This window comes from Gouania willdenowi, chromosome 14, assembly GCF_900634775.1.
Source record: "Gouania willdenowi chromosome 14, fGouWil2.1, whole genome shotgun sequence".
Taxonomy (NCBI): Eukaryota; Metazoa; Chordata; class Actinopteri; order Blenniiformes; family Gobiesocidae; genus Gouania; species Gouania willdenowi.
The window spans coordinates 14,802,116-14,811,882 of NC_041057.1; positions in this window are offsets into that span (position 1 = coordinate 14,802,116).

The window sequence follows — 9,767 nt, forward strand, 5'->3', positions numbered from 1 at the left end:
CATGAACAGCCAGCGCTTAATCATGTGGAGGATGACACCTCTCAATCTTCATGGAACACTCCATTCAAAGTTAAAGTGAACTTTAAAGGTGCAGCTTTAGAGGCTACGCTCGACACAGGTGCCTCTCTTTCAGCAGTGAGAGCAGACTTAGTCCCTGAAGTCACCCAGAATCAGTCTTTAAAGAAACCATGGACAGCCCCACCCATCAAACTAGCAAACAGCACAGCCTGTGACCCGTTAGGGATTATCTGGTTAACCATTGGATTTATGAACAAAAGAGTCTATCAGCGGTTTGTCATAATCCGTGAACTCTCTTCTCCCTTAGTTCTCGGAATGGACTTTATGATTCGTACCTCACTGACTATTCATATACCAACCAGAACTGTGCTCATTGACGACAACCCTCCATGTCTCGATGTACTTAATGACTGTGGTGTAGAGACAGCTGACTTTGAATGTGGTGCAATGACGCTTCAAGATGCTTCACAAATCACCCTTCATAGCAAAGTAGAAAGTGCCAACTTGGACAATGTGCAAAAAACAGAAATGTTGGGACTACTCGAAAGCTACGGTGATCTGTTTGATGGTCATCTTGGACGCACCTCCATGGCTGAACATGTCATCATAACTGAAAATGAAAAACCCATTAATCTCCCACCCTACCGCACTTCACCTGTAAAAAAAACGCATTATTGAAGAACAAGTGCAAAATATGCTGCAGGGTGAGATCATTGAACCCGCATCAGGACCTTGGGCTGCCCCTGTGGTCATTGTTACCAACCCTCCACGTGAGCCACGGTTCTGCGTTGATTTTCGTGGCCTGAATCAGTTAACTGTGAAAGACTCTTACCCTTTACCACGCGTGGATGACTCTCTAGACTTCCTGTCCAGAGGAAAGTTTCTCACCACTTTAGACCTAGCAAGAGGATACTGGCAGGTTCCCATCGCAGAGGAATCTAAACCAAAGACGGCTTTTATCACGCATTGTGGCCTCTTTCAGTTTAAAGTTCTCCCCTTCGGGCTATGCAACGCCCCAGCAACTTTTCAGAGGCTTATGAACAATGTTCTTGCCGGTCTCATCTACAAGTCATGCGCAGTGTATTTAGATGACATTGTAGTGGTCTCGCCCACCTTTGAGCAGCATCTCGTTGACCTGAAAGAGGTCCTGGACAGACTCAAGTCAGCTGGCCTCTCCCTGAAGCTGAGTAAGTGTCAATTCTGCCTCAGTGACCTCATTTTCCTTGGCTACCGTGTCTCCCCAGCAGGCATACACCCTGACCCGGACAAAGTGAGAGCTGTGATGGACTTCCAAACACCAACCTCAGTAAAACATGTGCGACAGTTCCTCGGCTTAACAGGCTACTACCGTCGCTTTGTACAGGATTATGCACGACATGCTGAGCCACTTTTTGCCCTCACAAAAAAGGATTCCCCGTTTAACTGGGACAGCAAATGTCAAACAGCCATGGCCTTCCTTAAAAACTGCATCACCTCGGCCCCTGTCCTCAAATTCCCGGATTTTGCACGCCCTTTCTTCATTCACACCGACGCATGCAATGCTGGGCTCGGAGCAGCATTAATGCAGAGAGATGATGATGGCAGAGATGTTGCTGTTGCATATGCTAGCCGTGCTCTGCACAAGTCAGAACAACCTTATTCCACCCCAGAGAAGGAGTGCCTTGCCGTTATCTGGGCTTTGGAACATTTCAGGCCGTATGTTGAAGGTCTTCACGTAACGATCTTCACAGACCACAGCAGCCTTAGGTGGCTAATGTCGCGCCCCAACCCTTCTGGCAGGCTAGCTCGGTGGTCACTTCGCCTCCAAGACTTTGACTTTAACGTGGTTCACAAGCCTGGTGAACGCAACAAAGTGCCCGATGCCCTCTCCCGCAACCCTCTTCCAGCAGTGGACCCGCCTGTTGACCTTCTGCCCCCATATGCTGTGATTGGAAGCATGGATCTCCGCACCCTGCCCTCTGTGACATTGTCGGACCGGCCACAGATCCGCAAGCTGCAGCTTGAGGACCCGACCACTAGCATGCTACTTCGTCAGTTGGAAAGTGAACAACAAAGTGCAGATGTAACCCAAAATCTCAACCAATACACTATTCAGGATGGCCTCCTCTATTTGAATGATCCCAAAACAAGGTGTGGTCTTCATCCACTAAAACAGTTGAAACTTTGTGTTCCTGCTGCCATGCGCAGTTCTCTGCTCAGGTATTATCATGATCATCCCACAGCTGGTCACTTGGGCATTGCAAAAACTTTAGCGCGCTTAAAACTCAGGTTCTTCTGGGCGAACATGTCCTCTGATGTGAAACAGTATGTGGTCTCTTGTGTTATCTGCCAAACTACCAAACCTAGCCAAAGAAAAACAGCTGGTCTTATGGTCCCCATTCAGCCACAGAGACCATGGGAATACACAGGTGTGGATTATGTAGGACCACTGCCTCGTTCATCAAGTGGAAATGCCTACATCCTCGTCTTTGTGGATTACTTTTCTAAATGGATCGAAGTGAGTGCAGTCAGAGAAGCTACAGCTCAGGTTGCGGCTAAAAAGTTCATCAGTGACATTTTTGCCCGGCATGGTTCACCCTCTTACCTCATTTCTGATAGGGGGACACCTTTTGTCAGTGAGCTGTTTGAGCATGTCGTATCAGTACTGGGAACTGAACACAGACTGACTACTGCATATCACCCCCAAACAAACGCAACAGAACGTGTTAATCGCACACTGAAAACGGCCATCAGAGCATACGTGGAGGACAAACACACATCTTGGGACAAATTTCTCCCCCAGATCTGTTTCGCTCTACGAACTGCCCCCCATGAGAGCACAGGTTTTAGCCCCTCTATGATGCTATATGGACGCGAACTCGAAACTCCACTTGACCTCGTCACTCAACCTTCCTGGGATGGAGTGGATGAGCCAGCAATCCCCTACTCTGTGAACCTGAAAGCTTCACTTCAGGAAGCTCATGATCATGCACGTGCAGTACTTTCTGCAAGTCACATTCGCCGGAAACGTTACTATGATTTGAGGCGCCGTGACACCTCTTATGAGATTGGAGATCTTGTCAGGGTAAAGTCCCACCCCAGATCGGATGCACAGGCTAGCTTCACGGCTAAATTGGCTCCTCTTTACACCGGTCCCTTCCGTATCTCAAGACAGATGTCCAATGTGAACTATGTCCTCACTAGAGTCGACTCCGGAGAGGAGGTTGGAGTTTTTCATGTAGCTAATCTGCTACCATTCTATACGTGGGACACGGCCTCAACCACCAAGCGTGCTGGACGTGTGTCACGAGTCACACAGGATCCCCCTTCGGAAGAGAGTTATGCGCTCCCCGCTCTGGAGAGTCAGGACTCATGCATTCCAGATGTTGCTGCTGAGGATGCTGCCGATATCGCCAGCACTGTGCCTACTGACAGAAATGTTTCTCACACTGATTCTGACTCTTTTGTCTCTACTGATGAACCTACACATGAGAGGGGTGACATAGTTAAGGCCACTGACGGTCATGACGCACTCGTGGTTGACTCTTCGTCTAACCTTACGGACTTTTACGACCTCAGACCGAGAAGAGCCCCTAGAGTCACCTCTGGTTGGTCAGTCAATAGGTGGACCAACCCTCATCACACAAACAGACTTAACCTGAAATGACTTTCCACTGTTTGACTTCTTTCACGGTATATGTGATGATGTGACTGTGGTTTAGGTTCCTAATGCAGCTCATGTCGCACTGTTATGGTTTGTTATGAGGTTCTTTAAACTGGTTGAAAAAAAAAAAAAAAAAAAAAAAAAAAAAAAAAAAAAAAAAAAAAAAAAAAAAAAAGCACAAAAATGGGATTTCTTACTATACTTGTCTTGCAGTGCTTGTTTTTGTGTTTCTTTATTTCTGCATATGATTTAGCTAAATTCACAATGTGGGACACTTTCATGTATGCCAGATGTTCCAATATTTTTCTGTAATTTACCCTGTTTGGTTAAGAGGTTTTGTGTGCTTTTACATGTATGGGAGCACTTCAATATCAGTCTGTCTCTCAGTAGTGTACGGCTGGGGACAGCCTTTTTTTTCACCAGGGGGGTAATGTAACAGTCGTAATTGTGGAGTGGCCCTTTAAGACTATTTTGGTTGTCCACTATGAATGATGTCATCAGAATGCACCCGACAGATTGGGAAGCACCATCATGGACGATGGACAGACGTTTTAGAGCATGCTCTGCTCCTGTTTTCCCCAACCTCACTGTGACGCGCGGGTTGTGTAGCTTCTGCTTATTTCATGTGTGTTAAGGCAGCAGCCGTCCAACCGGGCTTTATATGGTTGATGAGTGTCCTGTAATAAACGAACCAGCACTGTGGAAACCCCAGTACCAGTGTATTCGTGAGTTCTTCATCACCACTTTATTTCACATAATTACTGAGCTAGTCTTAGCCTTCACGCACGACCCGTCCTCGTTACAAAACGTTGATGCTCATGGCGACCTTTGCTAACCTGTCCTCAGGACAAAAACCGAGCCGGAAAATCTAAAATCTGATGATCTCATTGTCAAAATATTCACTGCTTACTGTGGAGGAAACATCTCAAACATGCACAACCAGTAACATGATTTTTGGCTGTTTTCACATTTTCATAATATTTGATGTATTCTTTTTTATTTTCTATGACATTATAACCACTAACTTATGATGGTCTAAGTTCCTTTTAACAAACACAGTGCACTTCCTATCCAAAAGATAATCTTCTGCGTTGCCTTCTCGTCCAGTGGTTCCCAACCTTTCTTGTCCTGTGTACCTGTTGAGCCTTTTTGTCATACCACGAGTACCCCCTCACTCATACGTGATCATGATTCTCCAAAAGTAGAACATAACACAACTGAATATTCCATGCAAGTCATTTTATTTCATCTTCTTGAATTGAGCAATTAATATTCAGCCATTATCTTCTTATTTACCTCAAATTAAAGATAAAAGTATGTTTCCTTAAAGGCAATAAAAATGGTAAATATAAGAAATATTATAGTAAACGTTTGTATTATCAATACTAATACATTATGATTGTATTGTTATTAAAGAAAAATAATAAAGTTGAAATTTGAAAAAAATTAGAAGAAATAAAAAATAATGAGTAACATAAATAAATAAATACAAAACAAATTGGTTATATTATATATATATATATATATATATATATATATATAACTTTTATGACATTTAGCACAATAGGAGCTTCTTTGAATATGTCCCCTTTAAACAAGCATTTTAACAAGTCATAGCGCACACGTACAATTTTATTGACGGACTTATGATACGACTAAGAATATTTTTTATTATCTTGGATAAACATTTTTTATTTTTTCGCGTACCCCCTGCAATGTGCTCACGTACCCCTGGGGGTACACGTACCCCTGGTTGGGAAACACTGTTCTAGTCTAACTGTAACAAATCGTAAGCGTTAGCTGCTTAGATCCTATATTCCCTTTGTCCTTTGCCTCTTGATTGATACTGACCACTGCAGACTGGGGAAATCCCACAGCAGCTGCTGTTTGGAGATATTTTGTCCCAGTTGTTTAGCAGTCATAATGTGGCTTTTGAAAAACAGTCTCAAATCCTTCAGACATGTTTTTTTTCTGAACTGGAAAGACAAATATTGACCTGCTTCAATACCACTACTTTTAGCCATTAGCCATTATTACCCATACCATTTGGGTTCAGTTGGTTTGGTTCTATGTTATAAACTCTTTAATGCCGTATAACATTGGAGATTTAGGTTAATTTTGCAATCAAACGTTACTTTAACCAAAAACGAACAACTACTGTATCTAATTCTACAAATTTTCCTCTCTACTTCCTGTGCACCCACAGCAATACTTTGGAAACGAGACGTTAAATATTAGGATGAATGGCAGGTTTAGGTCATTTTAATGCTTTTTTTTTAAATTAATAAGTGTTGTAGTGAAAATGAATGTGTTACTTATGCATAGTGGTACGATCGTAATGGAGGTAAATATAATAAAGGTGTTTTATTTCCTGTCAGTTGTGTATTTATGCTCTTGTTTATTTTACTTGCAGATGAACTTCCTGTTTATCTGCTGCTTTGTTCTGCCAGCAACAAATTGGATCCTCATTTGCTTTTATTTGGTGTTATTGTTGCTCTAAATGCGTGCATGCTCTGTGCAGCTTTGTTTTATTTGCAGCTTTAACTCGTCACAGCGTGTGAGTGCACAAATGATTCAAAAGGGAAGCGGTTACCCGGGGCAACTGGAAACAATGGTGACCTGCAGTCACCGACAATAACAGCAGTGAAAGTAGCAGCTGAGGGGGAAAATTGTCCTTTTTACTGCCAAAAAAGATGGGAACAAAGGCAATAAAATACCACACAGTGGAATAAAAAAAAGCTTTTCAACGTGTGACAAAGCAGAGATGTGATATTTTACACCAATGACAGGAAGGGTTTTGTGAGCGTTTTAGCCTCTTTGTGCACAGTACCTGCTCAGAGGTTCAGCATCACTGGTTTTTATAGCTCGTGACTCAACAGCTGTCTAGTATTAGCCCTGAGGCTTTGTAATGATGCCATGATAGCATTACACAATCCAAAACAAGTCTACTAACAGGAACTTTTCTTCTTCTTTTTTCTTCACATTTTCAGATTTCACAGTTTCCAGCAAAATTATCAAATTTAATTCAAACATTTAATAATATTTGCAGCAGGATTATTGTGAAGGTGACTTTGAAGAAAGGCTTAGTGTTTCATTGGGAAAATCAAGATAACATAGAATGAATCTATGTAATAAATCTGGATTTAATCCAAGGAGAGAAAATGCACACAATATAATGTAGTATTATACTATTACTTTCATATTAAATCTCAATACATTTGTTTGCCATGCCATGATCTTAAGATAATTGCAAATACAAAATCTGGACTCTGATGTGGATTATATATATTTTGTGTATCATTAAATCATGTTTTTTTTTTTCTCAGTTTTACCTTCAACAGTTCAACAAACAGTTTCTAAATGGACTGTAGGGATAATCGTGTGTGTCTATGATTTTAACCTTGTGATGCAGGGGCTTCATGTTCAAATTGTATGTGTACAGTATGTGATGATATTGAATTAGGCAGGCTAAGAAAATGAACAGATGGTTTTAAATACCGAAGATAAGAGCAGGAAAGAACATAAAAATTTGTAAAATACTGCAAAAATATCTTCTTGTTGACGAACAACAACTGTATTTGTGCAATTTAAATCCAAATCTCAAATGGAAAAAAAGCAGATTCTCTTGCAACTTTAGAGACATACAATAACTTACTTAAATTTAGAATTTTATCATGATACATTTTCATTTTTGACTCTGAGAAGATGCTAAAACAAAAATAAATACACCTAAAAACAGAATAGAAAAAAACACTTAAAAACACACAAACACACACACACACACACACACACAAACACACACAAAACAACAACAAATACATAAAAAAATAAAGAAAAAGCATAACGAAAAATAATAAACCTGGTTACAAAATCCTAAGAAGCAGCTGACCACTTCAATAAAGGCAAGGCAATGCAAATGTATTTGTAAAGCGCATTTCATACACAAGGCAACTCAATGTGCTTTACATGATAAAACATTCAATTGTTTAAAATCAATAAGAACATTTAAAATCAACAACATGACCAAAAATCTCTCTCTCAATAATACACAGTAGAGAAAAAAAGTGCCTTTAACTTTGATTTAAAAATGTTCACATTGGATGCTGACTTCAGCTCTGCTGCAGTTCGTTCCACTTCTTTGCAGCATAACAACTAAAAGCAGCATCACCATGTTTACTGTGAGCTCTGGGCTCCACTATCTGACCTGTGTCCATAGATCTGAGAGACCTGCTGGGTTCATACCTGACTAACATCTCACTGATGTATTCTGGACCAAACCCATTCACAGATTTATACACCAGCAGCAGAACTTTAAAGTCTATTCTGAGGTTGACTGGGAGCCAGTGTAAAGACTTTAAAACTGGAGTAATGTGTTCTGACCTCTTTGTTCTGGTTAAGACCCCAGCTGCAGCGTTCTGAACCAGCTGTAGATGTTTGATGCTCTTTTGGGGGATTCCTGTCAGAAGACCATTACAATAGTTCAGTCTGCTGGAGATAAAAGCATGGACCAGTTTCTCCTGATATTTCTTAATCATTAAACCTTTCACTCTGTAGATGTTCTTTAGGTGGAGGAAAAATAAATAAAATAAAGAATGTAAACATTGGCCCTGAATCCATATGTCACATCTTGCCAAAAATGGCTGCTCCCCATGGATTGAATTTTAAGGAATAAAATACTTCAGAAAAGTAGTTTAGGAGTTTTTTTTGTTAGTCTTTTAAATAAATGTAAACGTCTTTTGTTATTTTGTAAAACATTAAACACACAAAACATTGTAAACATGCACCTATATTATTTCTTTGGCTCATTTGGGTATTTTACAATGTGGGTCAATGATTTGTCACAGTTCATAGAGCGCTGCACATGTAAATGCAAATCGTAATGTCTTCAAGATATGTTTTTAAGGGATTTTCTTTTTTCTTTATTAAATTTTTACTTTGCTCATTGAGCAAAGGGAAAAAAAAAAACCTACATTTCTACTTCAAAGAAATCGGCCAGAGGGGAATCATGATCTGCATTTGGTATAGCGAGGTGAGACCACATCCTTTCTCTTCAGAAAACGCCCTAACACCATTTGCAAAAGAGAAGGTTGATTTTCTCTTTGGAGTCTAGGGAGAATTGGACACACTTAAACACAATAGCTACAAAATGTAACACCAACAATGAAGGACTTTCCCCTGTGGTTGACTGCAGTCTGCTGTGCAGGTAATTGTAGAATGGGCGTGAAGCCCCCTGACCGCTGAGCGAACTGCAGGAGGCCGTCGGGTGTTTATTTGACCCAGTGCAAGGCGACTGTATTCAATCAGAAGACAAAATGTGTTGGGATTCATTTTCATCTTGCTCAAACCAAATTGGCCATCTGTTTTAATAAAACGGACAATGTATGTAGGAGTGGAGCCATCGACCCAGTTTACTGTTCAGCCTTCAGCCCCTCAGGCCAACACCTCCAATATGTGAGTCAAGGACTCCATTTGGGTCAGCAGTGCACAACGCTGTGAGTTATGAATCACGTTTAGGTATTATCGCGTTTGCGTATGCATGTGGTCAAAACGAAACCATATAGATTTGAACAATTTCTGCAGGTATTTAAATCAAATGAGGGTTAAGAGAGAGCACAATTGGAGGATTGTGGAACCGAGTTTTAGTCTTTTGATGTCTATTGATGCTGCTTTTGTAGCTTTTATGTTCTTTTAATTGTTTCTCTTCTCATTTTCTTACCATTTATTGCCTCTGAAGCTCTCAGTTTTTGTAAAAAACCTGTCATTTCTGCAAATAATCCCATAAAATTCTTACAAATTGCATTACAATTCTTGTGAGAATGGGTTGCAAATTCAAGGATTTGTAAAATGAGAATCATTGGGGGTATGATATCTGGAATCTCTTCCCTTCATTTATTTCAAAAACAGTGGTTAAATAGTTTTGAAATTCTTCTTCGTAAAATTGTAAAGATTAAAATGAAATTCAAATGTTCTTTTATTTTAGAGTAGCTGTCTGTATTTTGGAGACTATTGTAAGAAGTAGTAGTTATTGGGAGTATGTGTGTGTTTCTGCTGTAAGATCTGACTAAAAAGGACCATTTCTTTAGTGTTGGGCCTTCTATGATTTCTG